The sequence below is a fragment of the Lissotriton vulgaris genome, chromosome 10 (genome assembly GCF_964263255.1).
Source record: "Lissotriton vulgaris chromosome 10, aLisVul1.2, whole genome shotgun sequence".
NCBI classification, from domain to species: domain Eukaryota; kingdom Metazoa; phylum Chordata; class Amphibia; order Caudata; family Salamandridae; genus Lissotriton; species Lissotriton vulgaris.
This window is the reverse complement of record NC_141698.1, coordinates 629,976,732-629,996,423: the sequence shown is the minus strand read 5'-3', so window position 1 is coordinate 629,996,423 and position 19,692 is coordinate 629,976,732.

The window sequence follows — 19,692 nt, the reverse complement described above, 5'->3', positions numbered from 1 at the left end:
CAAGCCTTTTTGTTGTAACAACTACCCCGGCAAAAGGCAGTGGGAAATTAACACACGTTCTGCCTTTCTTGGCTGTGGTTATCAATTATTGTTCAATTTCATATTCTGATGCAAAGTCAAGGCCCTTTATCGAGCTTTTTTGTTGTAGCTACAACCCCGGCCGAAGGCAGCAGGAAATATGCACACATGCTTCTTTTCTTGGCTCGGGTTATCAATTTTGTAATACAAATTCAAAGTGCAGGCCCTTTATTGAGTCTTCTTGGTAACTACTACCTGTGAATGGCAGTGGGTAATTTGCACACTTGCTGCGTACTTCTCTGGGGTTATGAACTATTGTTCACTTTCATATTCCTATTCAAAGTGCAGGCCCTTTATCGAGCCTTAATTATATCAACTACCCCGGCCGAAGGCAGTGAGAAATTTCCACACTTGCTGCCTTCGCTGGGGTTATCAATTATTCTTCTAGTAATACTAATTCAAAGTGAAGGCCCTTTATTTAGCCTTCTTACTAACTACTTCCCCTAAGTAGCAGTGGGTAATTTCCACACTTGCATCCTTTCTTGCGACGCACAGTCTGTGTAATGAGCTGGGTATCCAAAGATCTACTTCCCTGATAAGGCAGTGCACACTTGCTGCCTTTCTTGGCTAAGGTTATCAATTATTCCTCTTGTAATACAAATTCAAAGTGCAGGCCCTTTATTGAGCCTTCTTGGTAACTACTACCCTTAATGGCAGTGGGTAATTTGCACACTTGCAGCGTTTCTTATTTTTTTACATTATGCATCTTCCACTCAATCAACACATCATATGCACGTACACACACCTACTTTCCACCTTTGTTGGCTATGATTAACAACTATATTCTTCTACTTCATATCCATATTCAAAATGCAGGCCCTTTATCGAACCTTTTTGTTCTAGCTACTAACCCGGCCGAAGGCAGTGGGAAATTTGCACACTTCCTGCCTTTCTTGGCTGGGATTATCAATTACTCTTGAATTTCATATTCCGATTCAAACTCATGTCCCTTTATCAAGCCTTTTTCATGTAGATACTGCCCTGGCAGAAAGCAGTGGGAAATTTGCACACTTGCTGCGTTACTTCGCAGGGGTTATGAACTATTGTTCACTTTCATATTCCAATTCAAAGTGCAGGCCCTTTATCAATCCTTTTTATTGTATCAACTACCCCGGCCGAAGGCAGTGAGAAATTTCCACACTTGCTGCATTTCTTGGCTGGGGTTATCAATTATTCTTTTTGTAATACAAATTTAAAGTGAAGGCCCTTTATTCAGCCTTCCTAGTAACTACTTCCCGTAAGTAGCAGTGGGTAATTTCCACACTTGCATCCTTTCTTGCTACGCACAATCTGTGTAATGAGCTGGGTATCCAAAGATCTACTTCCCTGATAAAGCAGTGGTTACTTCGCGCCTCTGCAGCCTTTCTTACATTTTACCTTATTCATCTTCCATTCAATGAACACATCATCCACACATACACACACTTCATTGCTGCCTTTCTTGGCAAGGGTTATCAATTACTCTTCAACTTCATATACTGATTCAAAGCCATGGCCCTTTATCGAGCCTTTTTGTTGTAGCTACTACCCCAGCCAAACGCAGTGGGAAATTTGCATACTTGCTCCCTTTCTTGAAATGAAATGAAATGAAAATGAAATGAAATGAAATGAAATGAAATGAAAAAGAAATTTCTAAAGCGCACTGCGGCCAAGCGGCTTCCTGGCGCTGAGGAGCACAACAGTTTCTACAGAGGGTCCCATGAGAGGTTAGTCGGGAAAAGCCTGAAGAAAAAGAAAAGTTTTAAGGGCTTTGCGAAAGTGGGAAAAGATGAGAATAGAGCGGATGGAGAGAGGGAGATTGTTCCAGATCTGGGGGGCCAGGACAGAGAAGCGGGTGCCCCCGGTTCGGGTTTTACGGAAGCGGGGGACGTGAAGAAGAGAAAGAGAAGAAGAGCGGAAAGAGCGACTGGGAGCATGAGAGGAGATAAGAGAGTTGATGAAAAGCGGGGCAGAGCGAGCGTGCGCTCGGAAAGCCAGACATGCTAATTTGAACCGGGACCTGAAAAGAACCGGGAGCCAATGAAGGGATTTGAGGGCTGGGGTAATGTGGGAGGATTTGGGAAGACAAAGAATAAGACGGGCCGCCTGGTTTTGGATGGCCTGGAGACGGCGAGTTTCGTAGGCAGGGATGCCTACGTACAGGCCGTTGCCATAATCCAGGCGGGATGTAATAAGGGCCGTGATGATGGTTTTGAGGGCATCAACAGAAAAAAAACGAGAGATCTTGCGAATGAGGCGGAGGGAAGAAAAACAAGAAGACACAACGGAGCTGATTTGGGCGTGGATGGATAGATCATTACTGATCTTGATACCCAAAGTCCGGACTGAGGGGACGGGAGAGGGGGGGGGACCAAAAGAAAGGGGCCAATGGGCAGAGGACCAGGGATTAGATGAGCCACCGGTAAGGACAAGCTCGGTTTTATCGGGATTGAGCTTCAAATGATTGAAGCTCATCCACTGGGAGATAAAAAGAAGAGTAGAACAGAATTTAGGAAGAGAGTCAGCTGGGGAGGAAAGATCAAAGACGAGCTCAAAGACGAGCTGGAGGTCGTCGGCGTAGTTATACACAGAGACCCCCAGCTCGAGAAGAGAAGAGATGAGGGGACGGATGTAAAGATTGAAGAGGAGAGGGGAAAGGGAAGAACCCTGAGGGACCCCACAGGTAACCGGGAGAGGGGGAGCAGAAAAATCAGAAAGATGGACTGCCTGTGACCTGCCTTGGAGGAAGGACGCGATCCAGGAGAAGGCAGTGCCTTGGATGCCCGCTGCGCTGACACGGTCGAGAAGGATGGCATGATCGACAGTATCAAACGCAGCGGACAAGTCCAAAAGGACCAAGGCCTGAGGGAGGTTGGCTAGGATTATCAATTATTGTTCAATTTCATATTCTGATTAAAAGTCAAGGCCCTTTATCAAGCATTTTTGTTGTAACTACTTCCCCAGCTAAAGGCAGTGGGTAATTTGCACACTTGCAACCTTTCTTATTTTTTAACTTATTCATCTTCCACACAATCAACACATCATCTACACGTACACACACCTACTTGCTGCCTTTCTTGGCTATGGTTATCAACTGTTCTTTTATTTCATATTCGTATTCAAAGTGCAGGCTCTTTATCAAGCCTTTTTATTGTAACAACTACCCCAGCCTAAAGCAATAAGAAATTTGCATACTTGCTGCCTTTCTTGGCTAGGGTTATCAATTATTGTTCAATTTCATATTGTGCTTCAAAGTCAAGGCCCTTTATGGAGCCTTTTTGTTGTAGCTACTACCCCAGCCAAAGGCAGTGGGAAATTAGCACACTTACTGCCTTTCTTGGCTGGGGTTATTGTAAGACGTTGGCCTGGTATATGCTGATCACTAATTCTAGTGAGCACCTTGCACCAGTTCAAACGACCCTTATGGTGATTGGTTGTAAGTCAACCTTATAGACCAGCTATCCTAGGGGTAGCATGGACAAAAGCAGTCTTAGGCTAAACTCAAGAGGGCATGTGAAGCCAGCTGTTTTACCATATGCAATCCTTTCAATATCAAATGAAAGGACATCACACAAGTTATATATTATACTCTTTATGAGCACAGAAGCACAAGCGTTAAACAAAGAACTTCATATAACATACAAAAGTTACACAGCTAAGGATAGGCGGGGTGGCCCGTCAAACCATATATTAGAAAAAGTGGTATAAGTACGATGTCACGAACAATGGTAAGGCCTAGGGCCTTGGGATTCGCTGGGGCTACACTGGACTAACGAAGGTTAGGACATAGGAGGCCCACAGGATGCGGGTGCAGTGTCTATAGGCAACCGCATTTACCATACAAGTCAATGGTGCGTAAAAATTAGAAAGTTATAGGTTTGGGAGTCTTCCGATTGGACTAGAACTTAGCCACTTGAAACTAGGACACTAGGGATGTAAATCACTACGGGGCACCGGAGTACCCTCGTTACCTCACCCACAGGAAGCGGGTGTATAGGTGTCAAAGTGCGTCGGGTTTCTTCGTGGAGTTCTGTGGAGCCTGGGGGAAAAGATGCTGCAGGCGACCGGGGGGAAGAGTCCGGTTGGATCCAAGGGTGAATCGAAGATGTAGAGTACCTGAAAGCAGAGGGGACAGAGTCTAGGTCACTAGCCAGTGAAGGAACCAGGCGATGTCGGGTTGCGATCAGGTGATGTTGAGTAGTTTGTCTCCGCTGCCACGTGGACCAGGAAGTATCGATGATAACCAGGAGTTGAACACAGCCTGTCCGACAAAGGCTCTCGCTGTCGATGGAGTCGGTTCTCAAATCGGAGTCAACAGGACTTGGCAAATGCAACCCACGCAGGACTCGAAGATGGCTTCTGGATCGGACCAGCAAGATGAGATCGGTGGCTCCTTTTCAGGGGAGCTAGGGCCAATCTGGAGCAACCAGACCAGCAGTGTAAATTTGGAGGATCATCGTCACAGAGGCCACTAGCCAACGGGCAAGTGACCGGACAACGTGTCAAGCAGGAAAAGTGCAAAAGGGCCTCACGCAGCACTCGGTGAGTGTGGAGAGGTGATCTTCGGTGCACAGGCTGCTTCAGGTTGGGGCTTCGCAATCCCCAATGCACAGCGCCGAGGGGGCCTTGGGAGCTGCACAGGAAGCACTTTGCTTGCTTTCCAAGATGGCCGGTCCCACGTCTCACGTCGCCTCCACGGGTCTCAGCTTTGCTAGGACTGTGGATCGAGCTGTTTGCAGTCTGGGAGTCCAGGTCTTGTTGGTTTCTGTTGTTCGAGCTCCGGCAGGAGCAACGGCAAAGAAAACCTTTGAGCGCTGATGGTGCCTGCTTGCACAGGGTGGTCACTCCTTGACCACAAGGGAGGTTCTTCAGTCTTCTACGTCGAGTAGGATGTCGAAGGGTCCAGAGTTTTGTATCAAAGTTTCAGTCAGGATGATCTGATGTGCTATGGCACAGCTCCTACCTTTATTCCAAATCAAGGGGCTGGATCACCTGCTAGGTCCCTCCTATGGGTGGGACCCAGGAAGGGGGTGGTTATACCCCTTTCCCTTTGTCCATTTTTGCACCAGAGCTGGGGCTGGAGTGCCCCAGCACCAGTTTGAACAGGACTTTGCATGGGACACCTTGTGTGCCGCAGGCAGTGTCTAGTTTCATTCAGCCCTCCCTGCCCCAATCCACTATCTCCTGTCTGGGGTGGTGTGCCACCTCCCTGTGACAGGAAACCTTTTGTCCAGGCCTCCCCTGCCGGAGTTTTGGTCAGCAGCAGGAGGCCAGACTTGTGTCTGTAGCAGCAGCATCCATTTTGTGATGCTGAGACTCTGGTTAGATTTAACCGCATTTAAGGAAAGTAACATGTCTTCTCCCTCTAGAAGGGTGGAATGCTACCCCCATTGCCAGGACTGGTGAGGGGGTAGTATTCCAAAGCATATGACACCTTACACGACATGTTTTGATAAAGCCAAACCAAAGTTAGCAGTGAACCGCGAGGTTCATAATACACTTAAGAGTATATGGTATAGCAATATCCCAGAACAGCTATAAGGACATGGTTCCGAAAGCTGCAGACAGGCGCAGCTCATGCTAGAGCACAATCTCTCATAAAACCAAGCCCTCTGCCTCCAGGATTGTTAAGGCCTGCCATAGGAGTGACTTATAGGTGTATATGTGTCCAGATATAGGTTTAGACATAGGTATACTATATCTAAGCAAGGGGTGATTACACAACCTTGCCCCAGCTGAGTGATCAGACAGTTTTGTCATTTTGGATGGCCATCAAGGGGTGTCAAAAGCTATGCTGCAGCCCCTGGTAGGCCTTGGATGCACCTATGCCCTGGGTACCTATAGTACACTGTACAGGGGCTGATAAGGCGACCCAATACCCAATTGGTAATGTACCTAAAGTACATGGTTGTGAATTTAGAGAGAGAACAGCAGGGCTGTGGGTCTGATGAGCAGGCCCACAGCCACATTAAGTCAAAAACCAGTGAAGCAAAAAGCAAAAAATGGGGTGACCATAGGAAAGCAGACCCTACTCTCCTACAGTTAACAATTATTTTTCAAGTAATTCAAAGTTCAAGCCCTTTATTGAACCTTCTTGGTAACTACTACCCATGAATGGCAGTGGGTAATTTGCACACTTGCGTCCTTTCTTGCGTCCTTCCCACCGCACAGTGTGAGTATTTTGTGCACTTGCTTAACTCCAGTCCTTACATGAGATACCCTTTTCTCAGGCTCCCACTGCAGAATCCAACTCACAGTCTGTAATAGACTGGAAAACCAAACACCCATTTCCTTTACAAAGCAGTGCGTTGTTTCCGCATCTGCTACCTTTCTTCCTTTTCACCTTATTCTGCATCCACTACCTGAAACACACCTACCTGCTAACTTTCTTACTGCCTTTGCCAAGTATTATTCTAATTCAAAGTAGAGTCCCTAAACTGGGCACGGTGTTGTAATTTTTCAACCCTACTGCCGACAGTGGTAACTTAGTGCACTTACATTGCTTGCTTCGATGTGGTAGCCATTTCTCAGGCTCCCACTGCGAAATCCGACGAGTCTGTATAATGAGCTAGGTATCCAAAGATCCACTTCCCTTACAAGGCAGTGGGTACTTTGCGCATCTGCAGCCTTTCTAATTTTTCACCTTTTTTATCTTCCACTCAATCAACACATTGTCTACACATACACACACCAAATTGCTGCCTTTTTTGGCTGGGGTTATCAATTATTCTTGAATTTCATATTCTGATAGAAACTCATGGCCATTTATTGAGCCTTTTTTTTGTATCTACTATCCCGGCCGAAGAAAGTGGGAAATTTACACACTTACTGCCTTTCTTGGCTGGGGTTATCAATTATTGTTCAATTTCATATTCTGATTCAAAGTCAAGGCCCTTTATGGAGCCTTTTTGTTGTAGCTACTACCCCAGCCAAAGGCAGTGGGAAATTAGCACACTTACTGCCTTTCTTGGCTGGGGTTATTGTAAGAAGTTGGCCTGGTATATGATGATCACTAATTCTAGTGAGCACCTTGCACCCGTTCAAACGACCCTTATGGTGATTGGTTGTAAGTCAACCTTATAAACCAGCTATCCTAGGGGTAGCATGGACAAAAGCAGTCTTAGGCTAAACTCAAGAGGGCATGTGAAGCCAGCTGTTTTACCATATGCAATCCTTTCAATATCAAATGAAAGGACACCACACAAGTTATATATTATACTCTTTATGAGCACAGAAGCACAAAGAACTTCATATAACATACAAAAGTTACACAGCTATGGATAGGCGGGGTGGCCCGTCAAACCATACATTACAAAAGTGGTATAAGTACGATGTCACGAACAATGGTAACGCCTAGGGCCTTGGGAATCGCTGGGGCTACACTGGACTAATGAAGGTTAGGACATAGGAGGCCCACAGGATGCGGGTGCAGTGTCTATAGGCAACCGCGTTTACCATACAAGTCAATGGTGCGTAAAAATTTGAAAGTTATAGGTTTGGGAGTCTTCCGACTGGACTAGAACTTAGCCACTTGAAACTAGGACACTAGGGATGTAAATCACTACAGGGCACCGGAGTACCCTCGTTACCTCACCCACAGGAAGCGGGTGCATAGGTGTCAAAGTGCGTCGGGTTTCTTCGTGGAGTTCTGTGGAGCCTGGAGGAAAAGATGCTGCAGGCGACCGGGGGGAAGAGTCCGGTTGGATCCAAGGGTGAATCGAAGATGTAGAGTACCTGAAAGCAGAGGGGAAAGAGTCTAGGTCACTAGCCAGTGAAGGAACCAGGCGATGTCGGGTTGCGATCAGGTGATGTTGAGTAGTTTGTCTCCGCTGACACGTGGACCAGGAAGTATCGATGATAACCAGGAGTTGAACACAGCCTGTCCGACAAAGGCTCTCGCTGTTGGTGGTGTCGGTCCTCAAATCAGAGTCAACAGGACTTGGCAAATGCAACCCACGCAGGACTCGAAGATGGCTTCTGGATCGGACCAGCAAGATGAGATCGGTGGCTCCTTTTCAGTGGAGCTAGGGCCAATCTGGAGCAACCAGACCAGCAGTGTAAATTTGGAGGATCATCGTCACAGAGGCCACTAGCCAACGGGCAAGTGACCGGACAATGTGTCAAGCAGGTAAAGTGCAAAAGGGCCCCACGCAGCACTCGGTGAGTGTGGAGAGGTGATCTTCGGTGCACAGGCTGCTTGGGGTTGGGGCTTCGCAATCCCCAATGCACAGCTCCGAGGGGGCCTAGGGAGCTGCACAGGAAGCACTTTGCTTGCTTTCCAAGATGGCCGGTCCCACGTCGCCTCCACGGGTCTCAGCTTTGCTAGGACTGTGGATCGGGCTGTTTGGAGTCTGGGAGTCCAGGTCTTGTTGGTCTCTGTTGTTCGAGCTCCGGCAGGAGCAACGGCAAAGAAAACCTTTGAGCGCTGATGGTGCCTGCTTGCACAGGGTGGTCACTCCTTGACCACAAGGGAGGTTCTTCAGTCTTCTACGTCAAGTAGGATGTCGAAGGGTCCAGAGTTTTGTATCAAAGTTTCAGTCAGGATGATCTGATGTGCTATGGCACAGCTCCTACCTTTATTCCAAATCAAGGGGCTGGATCACCTGCTAGGTCCCTCCTATGGGTGGGACCCAGGAAGGGGGTGGTTATACCCCTTTCCCTTTGTCCAGTTTTGCGCCAGAGCTAGGCTGGAGTGCACCAGCACCAGTTTGAACAGGACTTTGCATGGGACACCTTGTGTGCCGCAGGCAGTGTCTAGTTTCATTCAGCCCTCCCTGCCCCAATCCACTATCTCCTGTCTGGGGTGGTGTGCCACCTCCCTGTGACAGGAAACCTTTTGTCCAGGCCTCTCCTGCCGGAGTTTTGGTCAGCAGCAGGAGGCCAGACTTGTGTCTGTAGCAGCAGCATCCATTTTGTGATGCTGAGGCTCTGGTTAGATTTAACCGCATTTAAGAAAAGTAACAGGTCTTCTCCCTCTAGAAGGGTGGAATGCTACCCCCATTGCCAGGACTGGTGAGGGGGTAGTATTCCAAAGCATATGACACGTTACACGACATGTTTTGATAAAGCCAAACCAAAGTTAGCAGTGAACTGCAAGGTTCATAATGCACTTAAGAGTATATGGTATGGCAATATCCCAGAACAGCTATAAGGACATGGTTCCGAAAGCTGCAGACAGGCGCAGCTCATGCTAGAGCACCATCTCTCATAAAACCAAGCCCTCTGCCTCCAGGATTGTTAAGGCCTGCCATAGGAGTGACTTATAGGTGTATATGTGTCCAGATATAGGTTTAGACATAGGTATACCATATCTAAGCAAGGGGTGATTACACCACCTTGCCCCAGCTGAGTGATCAGCCAGTTTTGTCATTTTGGATGGCCATCAAGGGGTGGCAAAAGCTATGCTGCAGCCCCTGGTAGGCCTTGGATGCACCTATGCCCTGGGTACCTATAGTACACTGTACAGGGGCTGATAAGGTGACCCAATACCCAATTGGTAATGTACCTAAAGTACATGGTTGTGAATTTAGAGAGAGAACAGCAGGGCTGTGGGTCTGATCAGCAGGCCCACAGCCACATTAAGTCAAAAACCAGTGAAGCAAAAAGTGGGGTGACCATAGGAAAGCAGACCCTACTCTCCTACAGTTAACAGTTATTTTTCAAGTCATTCAAAGTTCAAGCCCTTTATTGAACCTTCTTGGTAACTACTACCCATGAATGGCAGTGGGTAATTTGCACACTTGCGTCCTTTCTTGCATCCTTTCCACCGCACAGTGTGAGTACTTTGTGCACTTGCTTAATTCCAGTCCTTACATGAGATACCCTTTTCTCAGGCTCCCACTGCAGAATCCAACTCACAGTCTGTAATAGACTGGAAAACCAAACACCCATTTCCTTTACAAAGCAATGCGTTGTTTCCGCATCTGCTACCTTTCTTCCTTTTCACCTTATTCTGCATCCACTACGAAACACACCTACCTGCTAACTTTCTTACTGCCTTTGCCAAGTATTATTCTAATTCAAAGTAGAGTCCCTAAACTGGGCACGGTGTTGTAATTTTTCAACCCTACTGCCCACAGTGGTAACTTAGTGCACTTACATTGCTTGATTCGATGTGGTAGCCATTTCTCAGGCTCCCACTGCGAAATCCGACGAGTCTGTATAATGAGCTAGGTATCCAAAGATCCACTTCCCTTTCAAGGCAGTGGGTACTTTGCGCATCTGCAGCCTTTCTAATTTTTCACCTTTTTTATCTTCCACTCAATCAACACATTGTCTACACATACACACACCAAATTGCTGCCTTTTTTGGCTGGGGTTATCAATTATTCTTGAATTTCATATTCTGATAGAAACTCATGGCCATTTATTGAGCCTTTTTTTTGTAGCTACTATCCCGGCCGAAGAAAGTGGGAAATTTACACACTTACTGCCTTTCTTGGCTGGGGTTATCAATTATTGTTCAATTTCATATTCTGATTCAAAGTCAAGGCCCTTTATCGAGTCTTTTTGTTGTAGCTAATACCCCGGCCGAAAGCAGTAGCAAATTTGCACACTAGCTCCATTCTTGGATGGGGTTATCAATTACTCTAAAAGTAGCTACAACCTCTGGAACAATATTTTCATTTAGAAACAAATTGGAAAGTAATCGTCTTTCTAAAACGTCTTTGCCATATTCACTCATTTTTCCAATTCTTATATCTTGTAGAATAGTTCCATTAACAGCATCATTTGCTTGTCGCATATTTGTAATAAGTTCCTTATATTCAAAATATGACCAAATGTTAACATTACCAATGCTACATTACATCGTTTACTTATACTACCTGTGGAGCATGACAGCAAATTAGAATACCACAAGCTATCTGGAAACCTTGTTGTGAAGACTCCTAAAGAAAATGAAACTTCTCATTATTGATGACGTAAGCATGGTATCAAACTTAATGCTTGACTTTGTGCATTTAAAAATGCAGCAAATTCTTAAAACAGAGTATGACATGTTAGTCTCAATTTATTTAAGGCAGAGAAAATTGTACTATGTCCTCAGATTCTGTTAACTGTGCAAAATAGCATTCATCGATGTTTCTGTCGAGTAGTACCTTCGATATCCATTGCAGACAGCAGGGTTCACAACTTCAATTCAGCTTTACATCTACACTATGGACATCATTCAAATTAGCCTTGATTTATGTAAGGCAGAGACAATTGTACTGTGTCCAAAAATTCTGTTACTGTGAATACATAGCATTCATCGATCTTTGTGTCAACAACTGCCTTCAATCTACACTGCAGACAGCAGGGTTCACAACTTGAATTCAGCTTTGGATCTAAATGTGTCTTCAGTATCTGTGCTTAGAACTGTCTTCAATCTATTCCGCAGTCAGTAGAGTTCAAAACCTGATATCAGGAGCCCCACTACTACAAAAAACATTGAATCCAGCCTGCTTTATTTAACGTAGACACTAATGTATTCTATATCTTCTGATTTTGTAAAAGAATGTGACAAATAGCATTCATCTATAACTGTGCTCACTAGAGCCTTCAATCTACTCTTCGGACAGCAGGGTTCACAACTTCAATTCAGCTTTCCATCTACACTAAGGACAGCATTGAATCCAGCCTTGCTTTACTTGAGGCAGAGACAATTGTACTGTGTCCTCAGATTCTGTTAACTGTGACAAAATAGCATTCATCGATCTTTGTGTCAACAACTGCCTTCAATCTACACTGCAGACAGCAGGGTTCACAACTTGAATTGAGCTTTGGATCTAAAGTTGTCTTCAAGTTGTATATATGGGAGAAGAAGAAATAACTGTAGAAGAGATTCCACATCTGGACAAATTGAAAAAGTAGACGACTCCAGAACTGAAGACAGCTACAAACATTATAGTATTCATCCAGTTCATTCCAAAGAAGTGAAGAATACTATAGAGTTTTTCCAAATGAAAGAAGCAAAGGGACGTCCTATTAGTGTATGTGAAAAAAGCTTGGAAACTCATTGTTTTCCTCAGTTGTTTCCAATAGGAAAAGGAGGACGATATGATGACTGAGCTATGCAGATTCCTGAATCTGAATACCGGACATCAAGGTTCTATGCAGAAGATCCAAGATTTAGACAATGTATTCCATATTTGTTTAATCTTTTGTTTGAGAGTGACTTGTCTGCATTTTCTTATGCAGTGAATCATATATTGAAAACAGGTGTACATCTGCAAAATGTTTCGACAAACACATTTATGGATAAAGTACAACAGACAGATGTTTTGGAATCTCAGCTAATTAATCTCATGGCATGTCACCATGATACTAATAAGTACTGGAACTGTTGTCCTAGAGAACTTAAATGTATGCTAAGGAACATAGAAACTCCTACATGTTTCCTTACTCTAAGCTCTGCTGAATATGCTTGGAATGATTTACTTCAATTTCTTCGCAAAGCAAATCCAAATATACTAAATATTAAATACAATATATCTGGAGAATTGTGCCCTTTGGATCCAGTTAATGTATGCAAGTATTTCAATCATAGATTTAAAGCTATGATGTCTTTTATCACGAATAAAAAAAATCCTCCTCTTGGAGAGGTTTTGGATTTCTTTTGGAGAAAGGAGTATCAAGCACGAGGTGCTCCTCACATACATATGCTAATGGCTTATCATCTGCAAATATTTACTCCAAATTGAAAAGAATAATTTGAGTGAGGCTAGGTCTTGCTGCCAGACGAAATCGAGTACTTAAATCTGTACAACAAATTGAATATTTAGCTGAAAAAGAGCCAGAAAGTATATGTATTGTACTGTATTGGTTTATAACACATCCTATACCAACTGTTGAAAGATCCCTTCCATTTTATTAATTCTACTTTGACTTTCTAACAAGAACCATCTCTTCTGAGAATCCTGTCAAATAGAAGTAAATTAACCATAATAACAGCAATAGACTCATCTTCCACCTATTCTTCAGAAGGAGATTTCTTTTCGAAAGAGCCTCCAAAGAAGAAAAAAGAAGCTCTAATTTGGAAGTTATTTACTTTCCCTGAAGGGCAAAAAAACGTTAATGCTCCGTTAGTAACCTGTAAAATGGTACTCATGATCTTTTGTGTTACGTGAAACAGTCTATCAACCTCATAAAAAACAGGATACAGGAGCATCGCTATCCACAACATTAGTCATTAGACATTTATCAAGCTACCCCAGCCGAAGGCACCGGGAAATATGCACACTTGCTGCCTTTCTTGGCTGGGGTTATCAATAATTTTTAAATTTCATATTCTGATTCAAAGTCAAGGCCCTTTATCAAGCCTTTTTGTTGTAGCTACTACCCCAGCCAAAGGCAGTGGGAAATTTGCACACTTGCTGCCTTTCTTGCCTGGGGTTATCCATTATTCTTCAATTTCAAATTCTGATCAAACTGAAGGCCCTTTATCGAGCCTTTTTTGTTGTAACTACTTCCCCGGCAGAAGGCACTGGGTAATTTGCACATTTGCAGCCTTTCTTATTTTTCACCTAATTCACCTTCCACTCAATCAACACATCATCGACACATACACACACCTACTTGTTGCCTTTCTTGGCTGGGGTTATCAATTATCCTTCTTGTAATACAAATTCAAATTGCAGACCCTTTATTCAACCTTCTTGGTAACGACTTCCAGTGAATAGCAGTGGGTAATTTCCACACTTGCATCCTTTCTTACGACGCACAGCCTGTGTAATGAGCTGGGTATCCAAAGATCTACTTCCCTGATAAGGCACCTGTTACTTTGCGCATCTGCCGCCTTTCTTACTTTTTACCTTATTCATCTTCCATTCAATGAACACACCATACATATAAATTAAATGTAAATGTGCTGGACTTGTAAAGCGCACAGCTGCCCGTAAGCGTCCCGGCGCTTGCTTAGGGAACCCGTCCTGGTATTCCCCTGTGAGAAACCACAGCAGGGTGTCCACAAGGTGAAAGCCAGGCATCCCGCCGCGAGGGGCCGTAGTGGAGATTAAGCAAGCTATTGCCCAGAGTCGCAGAGTGTGACCCCGTGAGTTGAGTAGGCACCAGAGCGAGAATTGTCGAGTCCGTGGAATTTTGAACCCGAGACCCGCCGAGGCGGGGAATCGAACCCTGGTTACACACTCACACACTTACTTGCTGCCTTTCTTAGCTGGCGTTATCAATTATTTTTCAATTTCATACTCTGATTCAAAGTCAAGGCCCTTTATCGACTGGATGATTAGAGTACTCCAAAGAGAGTGCACGGTTAATTTGCAAGTGCTTGGGTATTGGCAGAGTGTTTGGATAAGTTCATAGTACTGGCTGGGTGATTGGAGGAGTGCATGGGGAGTGAGAGGGTGATTGCTGGTCTGCATGGGTACTACTTGAGGAATTGAAGAAGATAATTAGTAGTGTGTATTTCGTTAGAGAACTGCATAGGTTGTGTACAGAGGATTGTAGCAGTGCATGTGTTAGTGACTGGGTCATTACATGAGTACATGGGTATTGACTGAATATTTAGAGTACGGCAAGGAGAGTGCATGGTGAATTTATAAGTGCTTGGGAATTTGCGGAGTGATTGGATGAGTACATTGTACCGGCTTTACCAACAACAAGAGAAGAAAATACCTTAAGACAACACTCCACTGAATGTGCATTACACATTCAAATTCACAGAGATGTCAATGATCATTCAAGTGTGGAAATATGTATGAATGTAGGGTCAGTGATTCCCTCTTATGTCCATGTTGCTCTTGGGTGCAACATTATTGATTGCACTCCAGGTGGCGCCAACACTACAACAGAGACACACCCATTACTTACTTCCTTCTCCAGCCCAGGACAGAAACATGCCCAGATCCCAGGGGTCATTGTTCACACCCCTACATTGGACTGGCATATGGCAGGCTAGCCCACCCCTCTTACCCTTACAGGGGGAGGTGATAATAACGCTACATGTCCCAGTGATCTGCTGATCACAGGTCTAGTTGTCAGCATGCCACAGCCACTCCCTCAGGGCTGGTTTACACCCACACCCATCCAGCACAGGAGTCACAGGACATGTGACCTTGTCAATAAAAAGGGCCGTCGTCATTTCCACTCTCTATCTGGGTGTGTCTGTGTGTCCGTAATGGCTATTATTTATGCAGGAGGGCCTAGGGACCTACCACATCACATTCCCCACTGCCGGAGGTGACATGATGGCATCCGCAACATGATATTCAATCATAAAGGGCCCATGACTTGAGGTGCACAGAGTTGGTGGCAGCTGAGGCACTTTCGCTGACACAGGTCTCACGCAACGTGGCGATGACTTGAGGTACACAGAGTTGGTGACAGCCGAAGCATTTTGGCCGACACGGTCCTCCCTCCACATGGTGATGCCTTGAGGTACACAGTTTTGGCGACAGCCAAAGCATTTTGGCCACCACGGTCTTCCAGCCACGTGGCGATGACTTGAGGTACACAGAGTTGGTGGCAGCCGAGGCACTTTAGCCGACACAGGCCTCCCTCCATGTGGCGATGACTTGACGTGCACATAGTTAGTGGCAGCTGGGGCATTTTGGCTGACACTATCCTCCCGCTACATGGGCATGACTGAGTTAGTGCCGCCAGAGCTGAGCGGGTGTGCAGCCTGCAATGATGCGTAGGCATCGATACGCCATCCTGGCAATCAAGACCTGATTTGAATTGTGAGCTCAGTTGGACCACGTGTACACCAAAGGAAGCAGGCTGTACAAACAAGACTCCTCTGCCCGGGGCAGCAGGATGCACTGGGGGCCTATGCCGTGGAATTCAGTGACGGCTGAGGAGGTTGCTCTGGCACGTGGTGGGCCCTCTTGGAGACATGCCTGTGGTGGCAGATGAGCATTGAGGTCTGGGTGCTCAGGGTCGGGCAGTCATCGCTGGGCAGCGTACTGGTATGGGGACTAGGGCTGGGGTGCTTGCGGAATATGAAGAAATCCTGCACACTGCCTGGGAAGCTTGTGATGACATTAGTGTACAGGCCGTGGAGGTCAAGTTTCGCCTTTACATTGTTAGAATGTGTGTGGTTTCTGCTGCGGTGATTGTGTGCAATGTCAGCAGGGGGCACAAGTAGTACATACGTGCAATCAATTGCCCCATCCCATTTGGGAAGACTGCTATGGCGTGGTTACCTTGCTTGGTCTAAAGCTGTTCCTGTGCAGTGTGGGTGAAGTGAAGCTGCAGGTGTATCAGCTGAAACGAACCGTGACGCTTACAGTATTGATAAATCCTGCATAATGAGACCGTTACAGTTCGTGTGGTCCTCACCTTCCTTTTCTTTCCTACGAAGGTTTTGACCGCACAAACTTCTGTTACACTCTTTTTGTGCAGGATTGATCATACCTGTAAGCTTTCCAGTTTGTCCAAGTACAATACATTGCACCAGATCACGTTTACTAACGTTGGATAAATGGTGACAATGGTCAAACAGGCTTCTGAATCCGGACTTCCGGAATCTTGAATTGTATTGGGATTTCCAGGAGGATTTGCAGTTATTTGGATTCACAAGTCGCCCTAATGATGTTCCCCTTTTGGCTTTGTAACTCTTTGTTTGCTGTTTTCATGTTGTTAATTAATGTTTTTGTAATAAAGAATTGTTTTTCCACTACTGTTGACTACTGGACTTCATGACCTGGTGCACACCCATTTCAGAAACCACATTAGTGGATCTGGAGAACAGAGGCGCAACTCAATGGCTGGGGTCGGTGTTGGTTACGCAGGAAGAGTACTAATTGGGACCAGTATGTGGTCCGGATACAAGTTAATGTAATGTAATGTTGTCTTGTAAAGCGCATGAATCACCCCACATGGGGTATCTCCGCGCAGTAGACCGCTGGGGAACCCGTCCTGGCTTTCCCTGTGAGATGGTCCCTACTGGGTATCTCCAAGGTGAAACCAGGCATCCCCGGCGTATGTGGGGGGCCGTTGTGAAGATGAGGCAAGCTAATGCCTAGAGTTGCCGAGTGTGATCCCTGGTTAGAGTAGGCACTGAGGCAAGAATTATCGAGTCCGCTGACCCTGTTCTACGACCCTGCCACGTCGGGAATTGAACCCTGGTCCCGGGCAGTCCTCTTCTTCCGGGTCTGCCGCCTCTAACCAGTGAGCCACACCACTCCACGACTGCCCGCCAATCCTTTTGTGGACATGCATCCAAAACATGTGTGAGGAAGTTTAATAGGGCTGTCTGTGAGACTACTCCGACTCTGGCAGTTGTTGGTTCGAAGATACCAGAGGCCAATAGGTGCAGCACAGCCACCAGCTTTGTCTGCGGAGGGATGTTGGTTGTCCGCTGTGTTGGTACCGTCAGCCTGTGGGCAATGTGGCAGTGTGCACCAACTTGAGAATGGGGCGATAATTCTTTTGCCACTTTTGCTGAGTTAAACTGCTGATAATTCGACGATAAGTCCCCACTGTTGTGTTATAGGGTGGCTCTAAAACGAGCCCTTGTGTTTATTAGAAGTTTGTTGTAGCTACATGCGAATCACAATAAAATATTTTTTTTAAAGTGAACAAACAAGAATAGTGGGCAGGGTACAAACACCCTTACCACCTAGGCTTGCTCAGGGGATCCCACAAGGACCCCCAGGGCCTTTTTTTTTTAATGCGCCTGGGTGCGCGTTTCCGGACGAAAAAATCAAAAAAACTATGGGGCGTATTCTCAAGGCCTTAAAGCTGAGTCATCTGCACTTTAGCGCAGCTAAAGTGGCGAAAGAATTATCGTTCCATTCTCAGCCTGGTGCAAACTGCCGATATCGCCAGTTTTCCAGCGATATCTTCCGCAAAAAACATCGCCACGGATGAGAGCGACAACTAACGCTAATGATATGCAGAGTAGCCATTCCGTGCAAAAAAACACGATAACACCACTTCCAGATATTTTCAACGACCAGCCAAATCTGCGATGCGATCCAAAAATGGGCGATAATAAGCGTTAGCAATAGGAATTTAACACCTACCTTTTACTGGTGTAAAGCAGGATGACTACCTACTGTATGAAAGGGAGCCAAGCCCAGAGCCACATCTGAAGACCAACACATGTCATGGAGCTACTGATCATGAAGCTCGGACACCCAAGAGGACCACAACACCCACCACCACCAACCCCAGGCCCGCCCCGACTATAATCTAAATAGAACAGGACAGCAGACGTTCCCAAAACGGCATGGCTACTCAGCCACACAATAGCTGAATGTTGGGAGAGGTGGGAACCAAGTATGTGTGAAGGAGGCAAGTCACCCATGAATAAGAATGCACACAATGCCAAGTGTGGCGGTGATGTGCTGGACAGACCTCACTATGCAGAGCACAGACCTCTTCATGTGGACATTTACTGCTGGTGCTTGTAGTGTTGTGGACAGTGGACGCAACCATGTTACCTCAGGCAGTGGGGAAGATCTTGGTCATGTAGCTGTGTCGTCCCCGCCTGTAACCGTAAGCGGAGTGGGCTGATCTGACGTATGCCACTCCAGCGTAGGAGTGTGAATAAATAGGCCAGGGCTCTGGGCATGTTTCACTTCTGGGAAGGCCAACGCATCTGCCAGAGCGGCGGCCCTCACCCTGCCACGAGGCCGCTGCTGTGTCTGCCAGCCTCCTCGATGCAGGCCCTCTGCGAACCCAGTGGCACAGAACCGCGCAGTTATGCCTGTGCTAACTACTGCCTTCGATCTACACTGCAGACAGCAGGGCTCACAATTCAGATCGAGTCACGATTGCAGATGACGCAGTACGGTAGGCAACAGACATTGCTCCCACTGCGGCCCGCCCGGACCACGCATTATCGCTGGCTGTGCACACGCTGACTGCTTCAGGTGCCACTAACTCTGTGCAGCTCAAGTTAACGCCAAGTTGCTGTGAGCCCTCGCTGACCACTGCCTCCGGTCTACACTGCTGACAGCAGGGCTCACAATTCAGATCGAATTGCGATTGCAGATGATTCAGTCCAGTAGGCAACAGACATTGCTCTCAGTGTTGCCCGCCTGGAGCACGCATCATCACTGGCTGCCCACACGCTGAGTGCTTCTTTGTGCAGCTCAAGTCAACCCCACGTGGCTGTGGGTCCTTGCTGACTGCTGACTCCAGCCTACAATGTGGTAAGCAGGGCTCAAAATTAAAATTCAGTCTTGATTCATTAATTTCAGAGTCCAGTAGGCAACAGACATTGCATCCAGTGCGGCCCACCCGGACCACGCATCATCGCTGGCTGTGCCTACGATGAGTGCTTCAAGTGCCACTAACTCTGTGCTGCTCAAGTAAACACCACATGGTTGTGGGCCCTTGCTGACCGCTGCCTCAGGCTTACAGTACAGTCAGCAGGTCTCACACATATCCAATCCAATCCTGACCTGCAAGAACACGCCATCATCGCTGGCTGCGCACAAGCTGAGCTCTTCAGGTGCTACTAACTCTGTGCATCACAACTAATGGACCCTTTATGATTGACTTTCGTGCTGTAGATATCGGACACAACAATGTCACCTCAGGCAGCAGGAATATCCTGAAGGGACATTAACATTTTCTTCACATAAGCAAGCTCATCTCTAGTGCCCTTATCTCAGTGCACCACAAGTCATGGACCCTTTCCGATAGAATCTTTTATGTGTGATTTCAGATCAGGAACCCCTACCT